This window comes from Mustela putorius, unplaced genomic scaffold (genome assembly GCF_011764305.1).
Source record: "Mustela putorius furo isolate JIRA1106 unplaced genomic scaffold, ASM1176430v1.1 tig00003863_pilon_pilon_pilon, whole genome shotgun sequence".
NCBI classification, from domain to species: Eukaryota; Metazoa; Chordata; class Mammalia; order Carnivora; family Mustelidae; genus Mustela; species Mustela putorius.
In genome coordinates, this window is record NW_025422015.1 from 23,848,351 (window position 1) to 23,870,611 (window position 22,261).

Genomic DNA, 22,261 nt, shown 5'->3' on the forward strand with positions numbered 1-22,261 from the left:
TCCTGGAGAGGGTGCTCTCATGGCTCAGTGGGTATGTGAAGTTCGTTAGACGTATTTTCTCTGGAGTGCTGGGAGAAGCCGTCCTCATGGCAGTGGTGCTATGCCTCAGAACTCTGTAGACTGTAGTGGTCTGGGAGAGCTGTTTAAGGGGAGAAGCCATGTCTGCCAACCCTCTTCTGTGAAGTCTATCCAGGGGTATGTGCGGGGAAGCTGTTCTTGGAGAGGTGCTAAGGCTCTCCCCTAGGAAACTGCCTGGGGCAGGGGGAGGTGCTGAAAATCCAGCCTCAGTGAGACCAACGATCATGGACATGTCTGAGGGTCTGAGGGGGTTGTGCCAGTAAAGAGGTCACTTGCTGCTGTCCTACAGGTGTTGCTGAGAAAATCACACACACTGCAGGAGCCCTACAAACTCAGGACTGTAAACCAGGCAGAGAAGCATCTGCCTTGTCCAGCATCACTCTCTTGACAAACGCTGGGCCAGCTGGCAATGGAGAGAGAGCTGCAGAAATCGTCTCTGTTATTGCAGAGCATGGAAGGACATGTGGATTTGGCGCTCAGAGGTAATATATTGATAACTCACACTGTGCTCTAGATATCTCCCTACCACCTCTCATTCTCTGAGTGAGGGTGACCCTGTGCTCCCTGCTTTCTGGAGAAAATTCTATTTAAACTAAAATGTTTGCTGCAAGGTGCCCTCTTTTGTGCTTAGAGCCAACTATGAGATTCAAAGTCTCTTAATGAAGAAAAAGACTTAGTGCACAGCCTAACATGCCCTGCACATAAAACAATTACAGCTCTGTGCCAGGTGTCATTACTTTGGACAAGCCCTCACAACAATACCCAGAGATTGATCTGAGGCTCTGGTAGAGAACAGCAAGAAAGCAATTTAGAAAAGCAATAATAAAATGGATGGTGGCAGCCAAAGTCTATTCACAGGGAATTACCTTAAATATATTTGCCATTTTAGCTTTCTGTAGTGTTTCCTTTGTAATTACACGGAGGCCTCTAAGGGACTCTAGTTTCTTTATCAGCTCCTTCAAATTACATCTGTAGAAGACGAGGCAAATAGTTATTTAGGTCAGCACAGTTTTCGTATTTATTTGTCTTCTGCGTATATTTCTTAACAACACAAAAGAAAAAGGCATTTAGTCTTAACACAGGAAAACTGAAATCTAGTCTTTTTAATAGGACTCTAGTCAATTGAAATCAAATCAGAACCTATACTTCATCATCTACTGAGGAAAGGGACCTCTTCTTTGGCAGATGTGGTAGATTGGCTGGTCTGTCATCTTCTGAGCTAAAGATCCCACCTCCATGTACCCTGCTCTGATACATTCCCATGCCCACAAAACAGTGCAGCTATAGTCATTACTACCCTGATAAGAAACCTGCAGGTGCAGATGTTTGCCACAGCAGGAGGTCCCATGGCTCAGGCACCATGTTCTCACTGTGTAATACAGCACCTGGGGAGGGATAGCAACAAGGCCATCAGAACTGGAGCTTCACGTTCTATTTGATTTGGGCTCCTCTAATCTGCACACAAGGATTGATTTTTCAGCTTCTTTGCTTTCACTACTCCTAAAGAGGATGAAGAACATAATCCAGAATGAAGGCAGAAGAAGTGATTTCCTTTTTGCTTAGAAGAGAATTCGACTAGCATCTTTCAGACATGAACTAGGAACCTTGAGGGAGTTGGTCAGCGTGTAGCAATAGACAAATAGACAATTGACAAATAGTGCATCAGCACCTAAAAACATGGTCAATTTTAAGCTATGTATAGATTTAATGAAAGAAAAAGGCAATCAAAATGAAGAAAACTAAAAAAGAAATGATAACCTTATTGCCAGTTAATAATAATGTTGTATTCTTTACAACATTTGGTTTTGTGAGCATTTTTAAAATCTGTAGTGATTTCTCATTCTGAATGTTCACTTTATTAAGAGAAAGGATGGAATAAATATCACCAGAAAACTAACAAACAGATCTTCATTATATGAAAAAGTAAATATGAAATGAAAAGAAAATGAAAGGAAAATTTGGAGTAGGAAGGTTTTGGAGATATAGACGGGACATCCATAGGAATAAAGACTGCAAAAAGAGCACTCTAGTAGGTTTTATAGCTAATTTTTATTTAGGGCAATTAGGAAATATAACTAATTTTAGAGTTTCAATACAAACACAAGAGACCTTAAAGTTTCAAGAAAACATCACTGAATAAAAAAATGAAGTCTTTAACACCTGTTAAACTTATCTCTAGGGGGATAATTCATTTAATAGAAACTGGTCTCAGATACCCAACAAAATAACACTAATCCCTCAAGAGCTTCTGAGTGATGGGTAATCTGATACTGTATCCCTTATCACATTTTATTTTTCTAGGAATTAGAGTGTAAAAATTTTTTAAAAGCTTACTGCATGCAAGACTTGAAATTATTATTATTACTATTATTATTTAACCTAGAATGATAGGATGAGTTCAGGGACTAATAATCAACTGAATTACTTTTAAGATTGCCTGGTACACATATTCCCAGGCTGGTAGTGACCAAAGTCCATTACTGTTGGACAGCTGTACAATAACCATTGTATTTATGTTTCCCTAGACTCAAGCCTGAAACAGGAAGAATTTTCTGCCTTAGGAACTCTCTCTGATCCTTAACTTTCCATAATTGTTTGCTTTCCCTAGCTACCTCTAATATTTGTTGTTTGCTCAGGTCCTGCTGTGATATCATTACATGTTCCATGAAACTTGATCCCTTAGCAGAGTTGGTTATAGCACACCCTGTATCAGGAGAGGATGCAGAATCAGAAATGCATTGAATCAGCTTCTCCTACTGCATATGCTGCTGCCCCAAAGGGAGGTAGGCTCCCTGGGAGTCTGTAATAATCCAGGCCACTAGGGCACCACTTCATAAATTACTATTTCTTCATGGTAAGCTTTTCTCTTCATTGCAGTTTTCTTGGCTACTTGTGGTGACTACTTTTAATATCCAAAAAGAGAGAAAGTGGGGCAATGACAGGGAAATAATAGAAGCAGGATCCAGAGCTTGAAATAATTTTAGGATAGCATTGCTGACTGTAAAACATGGTCTACTGAGTGGAGTAATGTTAGATGTTTTATCCATCCATCCATCTGTTCACCCAGATGGCAGAATGAATATTCTAAAAAAAAAAAAAAAAAAAAAGCCAAAACTCCATGGATATTATGTAGGGAAAGTTGTAAGATTAAATGTAAAAAGAATACATGAAACCTGGAATTTAGGTATGAAAGATGAATCAAAGAAGTACAGTATGGAGGAACTCTACCTCGAACACTGTACACATGTGTAAGAACACAATGGGTGATTAAAATGTTAACATCAGCCAAATAGCTGCTGGAAATCTTTGCAATCATGTAAACAGAATTAGAATGTCTATCTCTGTGCTTTAAGAGTCATGTTTTCCTTGATTATGTTTGCCTTACACCAGGTTACTTGGTACTTTATACCACATTTAAGAGGAGTGTTGAACATTGGAATTCTCAGGCTGAAAGTAGTCAGGATGCTCTTGCAATGTGATCCTAGGAGGTGCTGGTGACCATTTCTAGGTCCTATTCTGCAATATGAAGACTGAAGTCAACAAATACAGAGATGGGTATGGCTTGTCCATATTTGAAGACCTTCATCAAGAATCCGTACTGTTACCTGTGGGTGCTTAGCATTTCAAATAGTATCAAATTATTTACCAGAAGGGTTATTAGTTTAAGCGGTGTTAGAAATAATTTCTTAATTGGCAAAATGAGCCATGTTCAAGACCGACGTGTTTGATTAGGAACATTGTGAAGGTTCAAAGTATAAAACTTCAGATAGCTCAGGAGACTTCTACAATTATTGTAGTCCTTGAGGTCTACAGCCCGTCAGTTTAAGTTCCAGCAGTTCATGGGATCTAGTCATCTCATCTGACTATAAGTCTAGGTGGTTTTGCCATGAAAATATTGTTTCTCTATTAAAGCAAGCTTTTCATGCAAGGTGCTACAAAGCAAAGACCACAAGCATATAACTATTTTTGTACTTCCTAGCTAATAAATGTTTTCCTTCTTTTTGTGGGTGGGCTGGTGAGCAGAATTTGGTTCAGGACTTGCTTTCTTGGTGACACACCATCAGTTATTGAAGTTACATACATGTGGTGTATGTTTGCAGTCACGTGTGGTATCAGCTGCTACCTACCTCCATCTATAGGAAGATAGCAGCATTTACCCCCCAAATCTTCTATTTGCTGAAATGGTCAAATTGTGCCGTATCTACTTGCAACAAGGGGAATGGGTTGCAATACCAGTGCAGAGATGGCCTGAGGCTTCAGGCAACATATGTGGTAGAGTGAGCTCTGAGCTCTGTTCACAAAGATAAACAGAACTGCCTCATGGGGATGCCTCCAATAAGCCAGGGCACATAAGACTCTCATGATGGGCACATAGTCCAAAACTAAAAACACTTAAGGTACTTTACCGTCCTGATGTTAAGTGGCACAGAAATTGGGAGCATTCCCACTCAAGGAATTACAGATATTAGGGAAACTTGGAATAAATTAAAATATAAATATCTTTAAATGCTTAGAAATACAGAAGAAGAAATTGAATGTATAAGATGACCATAGGATACTGTTTTTTAAAAATTAAGGGAATGGGGTGCCTGGGTGACTTAGTTAAGCATATGACTCATGGTTTTGACTCAGTTCATGATCTTGGGGTCCTGAGAGCTCCTGAGGTCCTTGAGTTCCTGAGCTAAGCTTGGAGTCAGCTTGGGATTCTCTTTCTCTCTCTCCCTGTTCCCCTTTCCCTGCTCTCATGTTCTCTCTCAAATAAATAAATAAATAAATAAATAAATCCTTAAAAGGTAAATAAAAATTAGGAGAAAGTATGAGAACAACAAAATGGAAATTTTAGAAATTAAAAAATTGAAAAAAACTTAAATGAAAAATTGAAGTGAGAAATTGAAATGAAAAAGTGAAGCAATGGGATAAATGGTACCTTAACTCCAACAAAAAGAAAACTGATGAAATGCAAATGAGAAGTGAAGAAATTAGAATATGATGGAAGGAGATAAAGAAATGGGAAATACATAAACTCTACCAAATTTATCATGAAATAATGGTACTGTAATCTCTCTCCTTGCATGGGAGAAATATGTCTCTTCTTAGCTATCTGTTTACATTGTTACAGGTTTATATAAAATTAGCAAAAGTGGGATTTTAAACTATAATTGGTTAAGACTGTTGTGTCTTTCCATTCTTCTGCATCCCTGTCCCGCATTCTGCATGTTGGGTAGCACTGGGACGGCTATGTATATCTGTGGGAAAGTTGACTTGGGGATATTTGGTTTGTGTTTGGTGGGATGTATTTATGTGGTGTACAGTAGCTTCTCTGTGTTGCTACATTACTGTGAGGATCTTAAGGAAGGAACAGCTTCTAGGAATACTTTACTACCAGTAGGACAAAATACCAGGCATCGTGTCACAGAAAGGCAAGGCTAGTGGTTTTTTATGATAGGAAAATGTCCTATAGCCCCTGTTACTGAGGCACTAAAACAAGGTTTCCGTTTCTTGTATTCTTATTCAAGCATAATTAACATACTGTGTTTTATTAGTTTCAGATGTACATTGTATAATGATGTACTAATTCTATACATTACTCAGGGCTCATCAACCCCGTTCAGCTACTTCACCTATTCCACCCCCCCCCCCCACCTTCCCTTGAAAACCATTTTTCTGTATTTAAGGTCTGGGTTCTTTTTTTTTTTTTTTTTTTTTTTCTTTTCTCTTTTTGCTTTGTTAGTTTCTTAAATTCTACAGGAGTGAAATCATATGGTATTCATCTTTCTCTGACTTTTCATTACTGAAGCTTTGTAATAAAGTCTGGAATTGTGATACCTTCAGTTTTATATTTCTTTTTCAAGATTGCTTTGGCTATTCAGGGTATTTTGTGGTTTCATATGAATTTTAGAATTGTTTGTTCAGAGTTCTGTGGAAAACGCTGTTGGTATTTTGATAGGGATTGCCTTAACTCTGTAGATTGCTCTGGATAATATAGACATTTAAACAGTATGTTTTTTTCCCCAACCCATGAGCATGGAACATCTTTCCATTTCTTTGCATCATCTTCAATTTCTTTCATCAGTGTTTCATAGTTTTTGGAATACAGGTCTTTCACCTTCTTGGGTTAAGTTTATTCCTAGATATTTTATTATTTTTGGTGCAGTTTTAAGTGGGGTTGTTTTTTTACTTTTTATTTTGGCTGCTTCATTATTAGTGTGGAAATGCAATGTACATTGATTTTGTATCCTGCAACTTTACTGGATTCCTTTATCAGTTCCAGCAGCTTTTGTTGGTCTTTAGGATTTTCTTTCCTTTTCTTTTTTTTTTTTTTTTTGTTTAGGATTATCTATATGAAGTATCATGTCATTTACATATAGTGAAAGTTGTACATTTTACTTATAAACTTGGATATCTTTTATTCCTCTTTCCTGTCTGATTATTGTGGCTAGGACTTCCAGTAGTATGTTGAATAGAAGTGGTGAGAACAGACATCCTTCTTCTGGACCTTAGTGGGAAAGTTCTCTATTTCTCACCACTGAGTATGTTGTTAGGTGTGGGTTTTTCATATATGGCCTTTATTATGTTGAGGTATGCTCGCTCTAAACCTACTTTGTTGAGAATTTTTATCAAAAATGGAGTTGTACTTTGTCAAATGCTTTTTCTGCATCTGTTGAAATGATCATATGGCTTTTATCTTTTCTCTTGGATGAGATGTACCATGTTGACTGATTTGGGAATATTGAACCACCTGCATCCTGGTAACAAATCCCTCTTGATTGTGGTGAATGATTTTTTAAAATGTTTTTTGGGTTTTGGCTTGCTAATATTTTGTTGAGGATTTTTGTATCTACATTCATCAGAGATATTGCCTATAGTTCTCTTTTCTTGTGGTGTCTTTATCTGGTTTTGGTATCAGTGTAATGCTGCCCTCATAGAATGAATTTAGAAGTTTTCCTTCCTTTTTTATTTTTAGAATAGTTTAAGAACAAGAGTATTAACCTTTCTTTAAATATTTGGTACAATTCACCTGTGAAGCCATCTGAGCCTGAACCTTTGTTTTGTTGGGAGTTTTTTATTTACTGATTCAATTTCTTTGCTTGTAATCAGCCTTTAAATTTCTATTTCTTTGAGCTTCAGTTTTGGTAGGCTCTATATTTCTAGTAGTTTATACATTTTTTTCTAGGTTGTCCAATTTGTTGTCATATAATTTTTCATACCTGATTGCTACGAACTTCTCTCTTAGAACTGCCTTTGTTCCATCCAAATATTTTGGGCAATTGTATTTTAATTTTCATTTGTCTCCATGTATTTTTTTTTTTGATTTCCTGTTTGATTTCTTGGTTGATCCATTCATTGTTTGGTAGCATGTTATTTAATCTCCATGTATTGGTCCTATTTCCAGATTTTTGCCTTGTGATTGATTTCTAGTTTCATTATCAGTGTGGTTGGAAAAGGTGTATGCCATAATTTCAGTCTGTTTGAATTTGTTGAGACCTATTTTGTGGCCTAACATGTGATCTATTTTGGAGACTGTTCCATGTGCACTTGAAAAGAATGTGTATTCTAATGTATTGGGATGAAATGTTTTGAATATATTTCTTAGATCCATCTGGTCCAATGTGTCATTCAAAGTCACTGTTTCCTTGTTGATTTTCTAACTTGATGACCTATCCATTGATGTAAGTGTGTTGTTAACGTCCTCTAGTTTTATTGTATTACTGCTGATTTCATCCTTTATGTCTATTAATAGTTTCACTATGTATTTGGATGTTTATATGTCGGGTGCATAAATATTTATAATTGCTATATTTTATTGTTAGGTTGTTCCCTTTATGATTATGTAGTTTACTTCTTTGTCTCTTGTCAACAATCTTTGTTTTAGTATCTATTTTTTTCTGATGTAAGTATTGCTATCCCAGCTTTCTTTACATTTTCATTTGCATGAAAAATGTTTCTCCATCCCTTCACTTTCAATCTCCAGGCATCTTTAGGTCTGAAATGAATCTTTTCTCGGCAACATATAAACGAGTTTTGGGGCTTCTGAGTGGCTCAGTCAGTTAAGTGTCTGCCTTTGACTTAGGTCATGATCTGAGGTCCTAGGATTGAGCACTGCATTGGGCTCCTTGCTCAGCAGGGAGTCTGCTTCTCCTTCTCTCTTTGCCCCTCTCCCAGCTCATGCTCTCTCTCTCTCAAATAAATAAATAAAATCTTAAAAAAAAAAAAAACACACAAAACACATGGATCTTGCTTTTTAGCCAGTTAGTCACCCTATGTCTTTTGATTGAAGAATTTAGCTCATTTACATTCAAATTAATTATTGGGAGGTATATACTTATTGCCATTTTGTTACTTAGTTGTTTGTTTCCTTATCTGTTTCTTTCTTCTCTTGTTCTCTTCCCTTGTGGTTTGATGGCTTTCTTTAGCGATGTGCTTAGATTCCTTTCTATTTATTGCTTGCATCTCTGTTAAAGGTTTTTGTTTTGTGGTTAACATTAAGCTTATATGTAACATCCAATGCTTATAGCAGTCTATATTAGGATGATGTGTGCTTAAGTTTGAACCATTCCAAAAGCACTAAATATTTACTCCTTCCTCCATACTGCATGCAATGATGTCATATTTTATATCCATTTATTTTGTGAATTCCTTGAATATTATAATTGATTTTCCTGCTTTTGTACTTTGACCACCTTACCAGTTTTTTGTTTTGTTTTGTTTTGTTTTTTAGAGCATAAGCATTGGTGGGGAGCAGAGGGAGAGGAAGAGAGAGAATCTTAAGCAGGCTCCACACCCAGCAGGGAACCCAACATAGGGCTCAATCTATGACCTTGAGATCACTACCTGAGCCAAAGTCAAGAGTCAGATGGTTAACTGACTGAACCATCCAGGTGCCTCTCCATAAGTTTTATAAGTGATTAATCTACTACTTTTATGACATTTGTATGTACCTGTGAATTTTTTTCCTTTCTTAATTTTTTTTGCTTTTCTTAATTTTTTTTGCTCCTGATTATGACCTCTTATTTTCATCCAAAGAGTCCGCTTTAATGTTTCTTATAAGCCTGGTTTGGTAGTGATAAATCCAACTTTTGTTTGTCTGGAAAATTACTTATCTCTCCTGTTATTCTGAATGATAGTCTTGCTGGATATAACATTGCTGGTTGGAGGTTTTTTTTTCCTTTCAGCACATTGAAAATATCATGCCACTCCCTCCTAGCCTACAATGTTGCTGCTGGAAATTAGCTGATAGCCTAGGGAGTTTCTGTTGTAACTATTTTCTCCTACTACTTTAAAAATTCTCTCTTTGTCACTACTTTTTGCCATTTAAATTATTGTATGTCTTGGTATGATCTCCTTGGGTTAATTTTGTTGAACACTATCTGTGCTTCTTGGATTTGGGTGGTTTGCTTTATTCCCCTCAGTTTAAGGAAGTTTTCAGCTATTACTTGCTCAAATAAATTTTCTGTCACCTTTTCTCTTTTCTTTCTGGAATCCCTGTGATGCAAATGTTATTATGCCTGGTGATGTCTCTGAGTTCCCATAACCTATTCTATTATTTTTTCTATTTGCAGCTCATCTTCGTGGCTTTCCTTTCTTTTCTTTTCTTTTTTTTTTTTAAGACTTTATTTATTTATTTGACAGACAGAGATCACAAGTAGGCAGAGAGGCAGACAGAGCTGGGGCGGTAGGAGCAGAAGCTGAACAGGGAGTCTGATGCAGGGGTCGATCCCAGGACCCTGAGATCATGACCTGAGCCAAAGGTAGAGGCTTAACCCACTGAGCCATCCAGGTGCTTCTCTTAGTTGCTTTCTATTACTCTGTCTTCCCAGTTATCTCATCCATTTTTCTGCTTCCTCTAGTCTACTATTTATTCCCTTTACTGTATTTTTAATTTCAGTTATTTAATTCTTTATCTCTGATTGGTTCTTTTTAATATTTTCTATCTCTTTGTTGAAGATTTCACTGAGATCCTCCAATATTTTCTCAAGCCCAGTATTTTTATGACCATTAATTTGAATTCTGTATCAAGCATATGGTTTATTTCCTCTTCATTTAGCTCTAGTATGATTTTTGTCTTTTTTTTTTCCTTCAATTGGGAATAATTCCTCTGTCTCCTTATTTTGTCCAGCTCACTGTGTTTGTTTCTGTGTATTGGGAAAGTCAGCTATGTTTCCTGGTCTTAATAGTAGTGGCCTTATGAAGAAGAGCTCCTGTAGTGCAATGTTGCCTCTTCACCAGACCCTGGAGCTTGAGGGGTATCTCCTGCATGTGTTGCATATGCACTATTATTGTGGTTTACTTGCACTTGCCTTTAGTCCAGTCAGCTGCAATGGCCCTCTTTGTTTCTTATGGGCATGGTTTGTTTTTTGTGCTATTAAGGGGTCAATCTGGGGCCACCTTGGTTTGTAATTGGGTCAGACCAGATGCCTGCCCTCAGTCTCTTTGTTGGAAATGCACTTATACTCAACTGCAAGGCACTCTTGCTGTATTGTTCCTTGAGAGACTTTCATTGGTGGGGAGGGCCCACGGATCCAATGTCTGTCCTCAGTCTGTCTGTGACTCCAAACAACAGGGGTCTTTATTCTTCCCCCTGTGAGGTTTTTGTTGGTGGGTGGGACTGGTAGTCAAATCATATACATGCCCCCAGACGACTGTTAGGGCTAGAGTTGAGCCAGTGTGTGTGGTTATCTTCCTCTTTCCCCAAGGTGAGAGTCACTTTTGGAGTGGTGCTGGCCACTACTGGGGCTGCTTAAAGAATGAGACACATCAGACACCACTTAGGAGGAACTCCTGAACAGTGGGTCAGGTTGGATGAGGCAAATCCATAGGAGTGTGTTTGAGCAGGGGATGTGGTGTTAGTAAGCTAGGTGGGAAGTGTTCGCTGGTTTCTGTAGGTGTCCTAGTATCTAGACTAGGGATGGGGAGTTGGGGGTTGGAGGAAGAGACATGGTGACCATGAACTCTGTTGTTCTTGGAAAGGTCTCCTAAAGATCACTATTCCTCCAGTGCACATTCTGAGATTAATAAATACACTTTCTGGTTTATCCCAGGCACTTCTCAAACTGGGTTTCTGTGCTATATCTCAGTGAGGTTGTTTGTTATGCTACCTCTTTAATGGCAAGGACTCAGTTTCCTATCACCCTCCAGTCTCCCAGAGCCCATCCTGATGATTTTCAAAGTACCAGATTTAGGCCCCAGTGATTGTAAAAACTCACGACCTTAAGGCCCACTGGTTTGCAAAGCCAGAGTTATGGGAACTTGTTTTCCCAGTGTAGGTTCTTATTGTCTTGGGTGCTTGGTATGGTGTCTGTTTCTCTCCCTTCTCCATGTTGTGGTAGTCCTCCTATTTGTGGTTAATCTTACAGGGAGTTTGATTCCTGAATTTCTGCCTTTCCTATCATTTTCCATGTGATCTCCTCTCTTGGTTTAAATGTGGAGAGTCTCTCCTTCCAGTTCTTGGGTATTTCCTGGGTTAGTTGCATTGTTGTGGAAGTTATCTAGGTATATTTATGAGGCAAGGTGCACTTAGTGTCCTCCTATTCCGGCATCTTCTCAGGCCCCAAACCAAGAATGAGGTTTTATACATCTAGAGTCAGAAGGTGTTTATATAGTTTATATATGAAAGTAACTTCCTAGAGGTTTTCCCCAAATTTGATAGTAATCTTAAACACAGATATTACCAATGATGAATTGTGGCCCTTAAAGGATACCTTTTTAAAGACAAATTATCAATAATAAGACTCAAACTAGAGAACAAACAGTAGGAACAAAATCTTCTCTTTTAGGTTCTTTGGCCAGTCTAATAATTAAATTGACATAAAAATAGAGTAACGGGAAAAATCCCCAAATTTAATTGCATACATACAGGAGCCCATAAAAACATGAGACTCCCTAAAATGACCAAAGCAGGCAGCTTTCATACTTTCGGGGCAGAGAAACAATACATTTATGAAAAATTGGCAAAACAATGGGGATTGGGCTTAGGGTAGCAAACTAGTGAAGCAACAGTTCTGTTTATAGACTTTTTTCAGCCGTGGATTCCCTCTCTCTGGTGAGAAGAATGCCCTTTACTCTGGTGGTATAAGAAGGGTACCCTCAAAAGGGAGATTTATTTCCTGCTTTTAAGGAAAAAAAGGAGAGTCAGAGTATCAGTTCTTACACTGGCTATTTCTTAAATAACTTTAATTCAGAATAATGAATGTACCGAAGTGGACTATTTTGGGGTGGAATATATTGCTGTCTTTCAAGCCCAAAATATCTACTTCCTCAATTGAAAAAAATATGATATAATTATTGTCATAGAAGAATATGTATCCAAAAATGAAGGAGAAAACAGGTATTATGGAGGTACTCCATCAGTTAATATACAAACTATAGATTTTTAGAGTATGTTTTATTTATAGCATTTATTCCAATATACTTGTTACAATTTGTAATTTGTATTTTATCTTTCTCATTAAAAAATTCATTTCATGTCTAATTTTCTATTCATATTTTGTATTCTTCCTTTATTACTTTTTTGAAGATTTATTGATTTTTTTGAGAGAGAGAATGCAAGCAGGGGAGGGGACAGAGGGAGAGAATCTTAGAGCAGACTCCCTGCTTGAGCACAAAGCCAATGTGGGCCTCTAGCCCATGACCCTGAGATCATGGCCTGAGCCAAAACCAAGAGTCAGATGCTTAACTCACTGAGCCACCCAGACATCCCTTATAGCCATCCTTTAAAAAACTCCCAGATTTTGTAAGTTGTAGGTTCTCAAAAGCCTGGATATGTCCATAGAAGTAGGAAAGACAGGTTGAGCTATGGAAAATAAAATGAAAGATTATAGTTTAATAAGCAAAATTCAAATGGAGAGAATAGAAGAATTTAGAAAAAGGCAATAAAGATACATGTTAGAGAATTTCCCCAAATTGCAAGAAAGTTTTCCAATACCTTAACAGTCCTTTGAGTTAGGAACAGCACAAGGAAAACCAAAACCATCACTAAATACACTGTAGTGAAACCACAGATTATCATTAAAAAAAAAAAGAAAGAAAGAAAGAAAGAAAGAAACAATTTTTAAAACTACCAGAGAAAAAAGAAAGAAAATTTATAAGAATTTAAAATTTATAAGAATTCCAATCAGAATAAAAGTAGACTTGGAATCAGTGACAATTGATAAAGGAGGATGGTGTAACTATATCTTCAAAGTGCTGAGGAAAAAATGTTAACTTAGACTTCTAGCATTCAATGTTAAGAGGGAAGCAAACTTAAAAACAAAGAGGTTGACTCTCACTGAATGAGCTACTAAATAATATTGCTCAATAAGAAAAACCAAAGAAATCAGAAGGAAGAGGTAGAATCCAGAAAGAAATGGTAAGCAAAGAAAAGTTTTAAAACTGAGGTATTTACAAAACAAAACAAAACAAACAACCAACCCAGGTGCCTGGGTGTTTCAGTTGGTTGAGAGTGGGACTCTTGGTTTCAACTCAGGTCCTGATCTGCTGGGGCAGGGGATCCAGCCCCAAGTTGAACTTCGCACTCAGTGTGGATTCTGCTTGGGATGCCTTCTGCCCCTCCCGCAACTCATATGCATGTGTGTTTGCTCTCTCCTCTCTAAAATAAATTTAAAAAAATAATAAAAGATTTTAAAAAACCCGAAACAACAATTAAAAAAAAAACCCAAACCCAATTTTGGTGAGTTTGGAAATAAAGTAGAACTGACACACTATTTTGTTTTGTTTTGTTTTTTGAAATGACACACTATTAAAAAAAAACAAACATATAAGATGGAAAAGATGTGGGTGCTTAGGTGGCTCAGTTGGTTAAGCGTCTCTCAGGTCGTGATCCCAGGGTCCTGGTATCCAGTTCCACATCTCATCTGGCTCCCTGCTCAGTGGGGAGCCTGTTTCTCCTGCTCCCATTCCTCCTGCTCGTGCATGCTCACTCTCTGTCGAGTAAATAAATACAATCTTCAAAAAAAAAAAAAAAGAAAGAAAGAAAGAAAAAAAGATGGAAAAGATAAAGATGAGGCATTCTAAGTTCATTTAGACTTTTTTTTTTAACGAATCAAATTTAGACTTCAGGCTGAATATCTTTCAGGTTAAATAATTAACTTTAATCAGGATTGTGAGATCAAGCCCTGCATTGGGCTCTGCACTAGGTGTGGAACCTGCTTAAGATTCTCTCTTCTTCTGCCTCCGATCCTCCCCAACCCTGTTCACGTGGGCATTTTCTCTCTCTCTCTCTCTTAAAGAAAAAAAAATTTTTTTTTAAAGAAGAATCTTAAAAAAAAGAATAAAAATAAGAAGTATAATTGAAGAACCACTAGGGAAAAGTATTTGTTCAATATCATATAAGAAAAGTAGAGGTAAATTGTGAAAAAAATCAAAACCTTTGGGTCGAGCACAGAAGAGGGGTATTATTATTTGTGCATGAGGCAAATGAGGCTCAAAGAGTTTAAATGATTTACCTAAAATCAAACATCTAAGTGGTGAAAAGCAAACTCTGGTCTTCAGCATTTTAGGTAGGTTTCTTTTCTATCTCACCAAGCCATAATGTTTCCTTCACTTCTAAAAGAAACTCTGAAATAACTCTGACATATGGTTATATTTGAATAATTCCAACTGACCTCAGATACTGGAGCTGTACCTCTCTGAGAACCAGTGCCTTTTATGGAGTGGTATAAGCTTGTTCAGTGTGCCAGCATCTTTTATCAGAATTGTGTCAACATATATATGTTCACATAATTTAATGTTCTTATTTCATTTTACTCCTTTGGTGAGTGGGACAAATTTATATGCAAGACACAGGGCTAACACAGAATAATCTCTTTACAGAAAAATAGGAAAAAATTAATTGACTAGAATTCTCTCTTTAATTTGTTTTCAATTCACTGTTCAAACCTGTTCTTCCTCTACCAGTCTACAAAAGCATCACTTGTCAGGGTCACCAAGTTATCTACTCAGTTTATCTTTGAAAAACACATCAACACTACCTGTATCTTGAAACACTCTCCTATCTTATCTCTTCTGATATCACATCTTCCTGAGAATCTCATTTTCTGTTCCTTCTCATTCTCCTTTGTTGATATCAGTTCCTATATGCCCAACCTCTAAGTATGGTCGATTCTTTAAACCTGGTCATAGGAACTCTCTCTCTTTCCTTAGATCTTGCTGATCTCCATGGATTCTTGAGTCCTTGCCTCCCAGGTTCATCATATCTCACCCAGATGTCTCCTTTTATTGTCAGATTCACACATCCAACTGTCTACTTAACATATTCATGTGATGCTTCCCATCTCAAATTCAATATGTATGAAAACGAACAGGAGTTCTTTCCCTCCTCCATTATAGACACTATTAGCCACCTGTGCAACTCTGCTCATCTTATATGTGTTGCTGGCAAAACTCTGATTTTATTTTACTTCACTAGATGATTTTTCAAGTAATTTAAGGTTTTGTGAAAGACTAAGCAGGCACAGAGAGTTTCCATACAGTCCTCCTTTGACCCCCCACTTACCCACAGTATTTCCCTACAATTAAGATCTTGTGTGGTACATTTATAATAATTGGACCAAAAGTGATAAGTTATTATTAATGGAAGTCCATAGTTTGCATTACTGTTTGCATTTGTGCAGTACATGGTTGGCTCTAGCCAATGGATAATGTCATGTATCCACCATTATGGTATCAAATGATAGATTTACTGCACTAAAAATCCCTAGCATGCCACCTATTCATCTCTCCCTCCCTGACTCCCTGGCAACCACTGAGGTTTTTTTTAAAGTTTTTATTTAAATTCTTTAGTTAATATATAGTGTAATATTCATTTCAGGTGAATGACATAGTGCTTTGACACTTCCATACAACACCCAGTGCTCATCACAGCTTGTTTTGTCCCTTAATCCCCAGCACCTATTTAACCCATCCTTCCCCACCTCCCCTCTGGTAACCACTAGTTTGTTCTCTATAGTTAAGAGTGTGTTTCTTGGTTTGCCTCTCTCTCTTTCTCTCTTTTTACCTTTTGCTCCTTTGCTTTGTTTCTTAAATTCCACATATGAGTGAAATCATATGGTGTCTGTCTTCCCCTGACTAACTTATTTCATTTAGCTCCATCCAAACTTATTTCATTTAGCTCCATCCATGTCATTACAAATGACAAGATTTCATTCTATTTTATTCCTGTGTGTGTGTGTTGCTTTGACAAAGCAAGAGAGTATATCCAGTGGGGAAAAGACAGTCTCTTTGATAAATGGTGTTGGGAAAACTGGACAGCAACAGGCAAAATAAATAAATAAATAAAAAACAAACAAAAAACTCCACAAAACTGGACCACTTTATTACACCATACACAAAAATAAATTCAAAATAGATTAAAGGCTTAAATGGGAGACCTTAAACCATAAAAATACTAAAATAGAACCCAGGTAGTAATCTTGTTGAAATTGGCCATAGCAATCTTTAGATAGGTCTCATCTGGCAAGGGAAACAAAAGCAAAAATAAACTATTGAGACTTCATCAAAATAAAAAGTTTCTGTGTAGTGAAGGAAACAATCAATAAAACTAAAAGGCAGTCTACAGAATGGGAAAAGATATTTACAAATGACGTATCCAATAAAGAGTTAGTATCCAAAATAAATAAAAAGTTTACAAAACTCAACACCTCAACAAAAAATAACCCAATTAAAAAATGGGCAGAAGACACAAATAGACATTTTTCCAAAGAAGGCATACTGATAGCCAACAGACACGTGAGAAGATGCTCAACATCACTGATCATCAGGGGAAATACGAATCAAAAATACTATGACATATCACCACATACCTGACAGAATGGCAGAAATCAACAACACAAGAAGCAACAGGTGTTGACAAGGGTGTGGGGAAAAGGGAAGGCTCTTGCACTGTTGGTGGGAATGCAGACTGGTGCAGCCACTATGGAAGACAATATGGAGGTTCCTCAAAAAGCTAAAAATAGAACCACCGATCTATTTAATGTCTATATAGTTTTACCTTTTCCAGAATGTCACATAGTTAGGATCCCATATTCAGACTGGCTTCTTTCACTAAGAAATGTTAACCATTTACATTCCTTCCTGTCTTTCCATAGCTTGAGATCCCATTTCCTTCCTTGACAAATAGTATTTCATTATATGGCTATGCCACAGTTTTTTGGTTCATCGAAAGATACCTTGATTACTTCTAATTTTTGACAATTATGAATAAAGCTGGTATAAACATTCTTAGGTAGGTTTTGGGTGAACATACATTTGCAACACATTTAGGTAAATTACTAGGTTCTGATTTTATTTTATTATTTGCACCTTCCTCACTTAATTTGGAGACAGGATTCTGTCCTCAATCTCAGGGAAATATCCTGATCAATACAAAACAATACGGAGATCACTTTCTCCTTGCATACAGCTGGGTTCAGGTGGTCGTATTCTGCAGATAACACCTGCGTAGGGACTAATGTAAGACTCCCAGAAAAATCTTTCTTCACTGCTAGGAAGGAGACAATGATTGAGATGGCCACTCCCATCTCTCTAAATGCTGATGCCTAAAACTGCTACAGATTTTGTGGCTGAGTATAGATCCTATGTAAGGAACAGGAGAGAGCTAAGAGGACCGCGGAGAAGTAAACTTGGAGCTTTAAAGGACACCACCTGGATCCTGCCCAGCTTACTTCTTGGTTATATCAGATAACACATTTTCATAAGATTTAAAGCAAATTACTGGGTTTTCTTTAGCCAACAGCAATCTAATTGTTACCCTCCCTAGTCTTCCTCATTCTAGGAAATGACAGCTGGTTGTCTACATGATCATTCAAATCAGAAACCTAAAAGTTGTCTTTAGATACTCCCTCCCTCCCTACTCCCTCAGACACCTTCCATGTACCCAGTCTATCTGTAAGACCAACTGCTTCTTCAGAACTTTCTGGAATATATCCTCTTCTCTGTTTCTATAAACAAACTTTACTTCAAAACACCATTGCCTTTTTGTCAGAATTACTGCAAGATCCTCTTTTGTCTACTCCAGGGCCCCTCTAATCGTATCTCCAGAGAGCAGCAGCGGAAATAGAATCAGACCCTATGTTTAATGTCCTCAGTGACTTTGCATCATTCCTAAACCAGTATCCAAATTCATAACTGTGGCCTATAACACCCTGCTTGATGTGGCTCTGTCACTGTCAGAACTCAGTTCATGCTATCATTCTACTGGCTTGCTATCTTCTCGCCATACTGATTTGCTTCCCAGCCCTAGAAGATATCTGAGCTACCTCAGGATCTTTGCACTTTCTAGTCCTTCTGCTTGGACTGCCTTCCAACAAGATGCTCTGCCTCCTCACACATTTGCATATGCAGTTTACATAATTCTCTCTTCACATTTTTAAATATTAGCATAAGGATCACCTGCTCAAAAGAGCCTTCCCTGAATACTTATTCTAAAGTTGCTTCCCATTGTTTCTCTCTGGTTTAGTTTCTTGTTTCCTTTTCAGCACTTATTGCAAGGTTTGTTTATTTATTTATTTTACTGCCCTACTTACCTCTCTCTCCCACAAGAATGGAAGAGATAAAGGATTCCCCTTGTCTTGTTCTGCATGTCTCCAGCACCTAGCCAATGTATTACATATAAGATGCAGTATTCGGTGTTAGATGAAAGAGGAATAATAATAAACATTTCTTTTATTTAGTTCCAGTCTAATTAGCATACAACATACATTAGTTTCAGGCGTATAACATAGTGATTCGACAGTTTTTTACATTACTGAGTGCTCATCACTTAAAGTGTGCTCTTCACCTATTTTACCCATTTCCCCCATCTCCCAACTGTTAACCATTAGTTTGTTGTCCTTTATGAGTCTGCTTTTTGTCCATTTTGTTGTTGTTCATTTGTTTCTTTTTCTTATTTTTAGTAGCCATGTCTATTGATCTTAATCTGACATTTATTAAGCTTTGATTCTTTTTTTTTTTTTTTTTTTTTGAGGGGAGTGAGCGTAGTAAGGCAGAGAAAATGGGAAAAGACAGTTAAAAATAAAAGGTATTTTATAACTTAATATGCTATGAATATTAGTATCTCACTTTAGAATTTGAAAATTCTCACTTCTGAGATATTGGGTTTAGAGAGAATAAATAAAAGTCATTATATAAGTTTTACAACTTTTATTTCATTTGAGAGGGAAAACAATCTAGTTTAGTTCAATAGAGATGACTGTGCATCCAGTGTCTTGTGTGAGTTTATAAAGGGCTTGCAGATAATGAGAAAGAGGTCACTGGGATTACTATTCGCTCTTGAGAAACATTTTTATTTAAGGTCTGTGGTTATTGCCATGAGGAAAAGTACCTTTATTAATCTTTCAGAAATACATTAGGTGAGTCAATTATAGCCCTTCCATTAAGAAAATTAGATTTTTTTTTCATATTTGCACTATGTGGGCTACAATAAACACAGAAAGCAAACGTTTTGAGTAGACACTAGGCCTTTAAATTATGGAGCAATTTAGATTGATTTATCAAGCAGATGAGGTTGTTTAGAAGCAGGGGAAGAAAGAACAAGGATTTAAAAAACTCATTATCATTTAATCAATGACTAAGTATTTTTTAGTTGCAGTGATAAAACTTTCATTTCAAAACCGGTACCTACTTTAGAAATTCATTTATCAGCTGTCCTTCTGGAAAGAGTCTAAGAAACATCACATAATTCTTAAAAATCTCTTTGGGAATATCAGAGAATCTCTAGTTTCAACATGACAATTTATTTCTTTTCAATGTAGCTTCTGTTGATAAATATTTTATTAAAATGTGATATAGGTTTCGGGTTTCCCTATTAGTATTACTTTTCCTTCTCCATCCCAAATCCCTCATGGCCAAGTTCAAATCTGTGATATTGTGATTTATAAGAAGAAATATACATTTGGTGTTCCTCTGATTTCTGGCACCGAACTTCTGAAACCATTGGAATTTCCCAAGTGATAAGTACAGGAAAGGTGTCCTTTATTATGTTAATTAGGTGACTTTTCAAAGCGTTTAGGTAACCTAATGAGGGGTTGCTTGCCAAGAGACCAAAGCAAAGCTTGTGCTTAGAAGATTGGAAGTTTCAGTCCCCCAACCCCACCCATCCCCACCCCTGGACTTCCAGAAAGGAGTGGGGGCTGGATGGTGAATCAGTCACGGATGACTGATGATTAATCATACGTGCCTATGTAATGTCATGTTCAGAGAGCTTCCAGGTTGGCAATTACTTGGAGATTGGTGGAGAGTGGCCCACTTAGAGAAGACGTAAAACCTCCACAACCTTACCCCATACCTTGTCCCATGTATCGCTTCCATCTGGATATTCTTGAGTTACATCTTCTCATAATAAAAAAGTAATCTAGTAAGCAAAATATTCCTAAGTTCTCTGAGTGACTCAAACATGTTAACCAAACCTAAGGAGAGGGTCATTGGAACCTCTGATCTATAGCCAGTTGGTCAGAAGCACAGGTGACATCCTGTACTTATGATTGGCACCTAAAGTTGGAGGGACAGTTTGTTGTCTAAGGACTGAGCCCTTAGCCTGTGGGATCTGATGCTATCTCCAGGTAGACAAAGTCAAAATTGCATAAAATCATAGGAGAGCCAGATGGTCTCTGAGAATTATTAGCTGATGTAGAAAAAATCCTTACACACAAACTGGGTGTGGAATCATAGTTGATGATCAGAAATGGGATGAGAATTAGAATCTTAAAGTCCTGTCAGGGACTCAAAGTCTCTCTTGATAACCTTCTCTCCTGAACTTCTGTGTACCCCAAATTTAGCACTGACTTTTTCTGGTTTTGTCTTGCTTCTGTGCTATAGTGGAACAGATTTTGGGATTTCTGGTGTAATCCTATGCTCCATAATTGCTCCTACCTCTGGACCACTAAGGAGTATTGTTACTACACAGATATGTTTGTACTAACCAATCCTTTCCATAGTCATATTGATTTGATCACAAGAGGTCAACACTTTATTCCTGACCAGCCCATCATACTTTCTTTTTAAGAATTTAACATTTGGATGGAGAACAGCTAGTCCTTCTCTGTGGGTTCCTTGAAAATAACTTTGTAATTGGAAGTTGTCTATTTACATGCCGTCCTAACAGGGGATTCCATCTGGAGAGAGGAGACTGGAGCAGCAACATGATGGGAAACAGATGCAGGTGAAAGAGCTGGGGTAGAACCCGATGGTTATCTGTCCTTGATCACACGTCCTTATGAGGTCAGGCTTTTGTTCTTTCCTTACGTTCCATGAAAAACCCTGATACTGTGGTAATAAATACCCTTGTTCTGATTTGGCTGGCTCGACAGTCTTAATATACTTGAGAAAGTTGGAAAAGATATATGTTTCTCATCTCAATAGTGACTATATATTCTAGGATTTTAAAATATTTGTGGGAAGAAATTCAGGAATGATAGCTTTACCTCTCCTCTCAAAGAGAACAGCACTGGGCTCACAATAACTACTTCTTAAACTTAATCTTCAAATTCCACTTATTAAAAATAATATGTTATATAATATAAGTAATAAATAATAATATAAGAAAAATAATAATCTAAGACTTTCCTTTCAGAAAGTATTGAGCCTTACGTGAATGTTTTCAGTTTAAAATTCATGGTCCAGACTTCCTGCCTGGGTGACTTTGGACAAGTCCCTTAATTGTTTAAAGCCTCTGTTATTTCATATCTAAAATGGGGATGATAACAGTGATGCCAGAAAAGCTGTTGAGAGGATTAACTTGGAGAATGTATATATAGGGTAGCATATAGTTAGCATGTCTGTCAGTAAGACTTGAATGTTCCAAGTGAGAGAAAAACTCTAATATTGGCTTTAACAATAATAATAATAATAAATTATCCTAGTGTACGTAACTGAATAGGCCAGAGTGTGACAGTCTTCAGCTGAAGTTAACTCACCGAAGACATGATTTCTCTACTCTGCCTTTTTTTTTTTTTTTAAAGATTTTATTTATTTGACAGAGAGAGATCACAAGTAGGCAGAGAGGCAGGCCAGGCCGAGAGAGAAAAAGGAGGAAGCAGGCTCCCTGCTGAGCAGAGAGCCTGATGTGGGGCTCAATCCCAGAACTCTAGGATCATGACCTGAGCTGAAGACAGAGGCTTTAACCCACAGAGCCACCCAGGGACCCCATCTACTCTGCCTTTTGCAATACCAGCTTCATCCTGGGGTTCCATCC

The 22,261-nt window shown here is 37.3% G+C and overlaps 1 long non-coding RNA gene across 1 annotated transcript in view; it reads left to right on the top strand.

Annotated features, from left to right (window-relative positions):
- LOC101684740 overlaps window positions 1-22,045 on the top strand; it is a 45,053-nt gene extending 23,008 nt beyond the window's left edge. Inside the window, exon 3 of the long non-coding RNA XR_198558.3 lies at window positions 21,173-22,045. This is a non-coding gene — a long non-coding RNA (uncharacterized LOC101684740). The remainder of the gene's footprint in view (window positions 1-21,172) is intronic.
- Window positions 22,046-22,261: the final 216 nt, after the last annotated feature.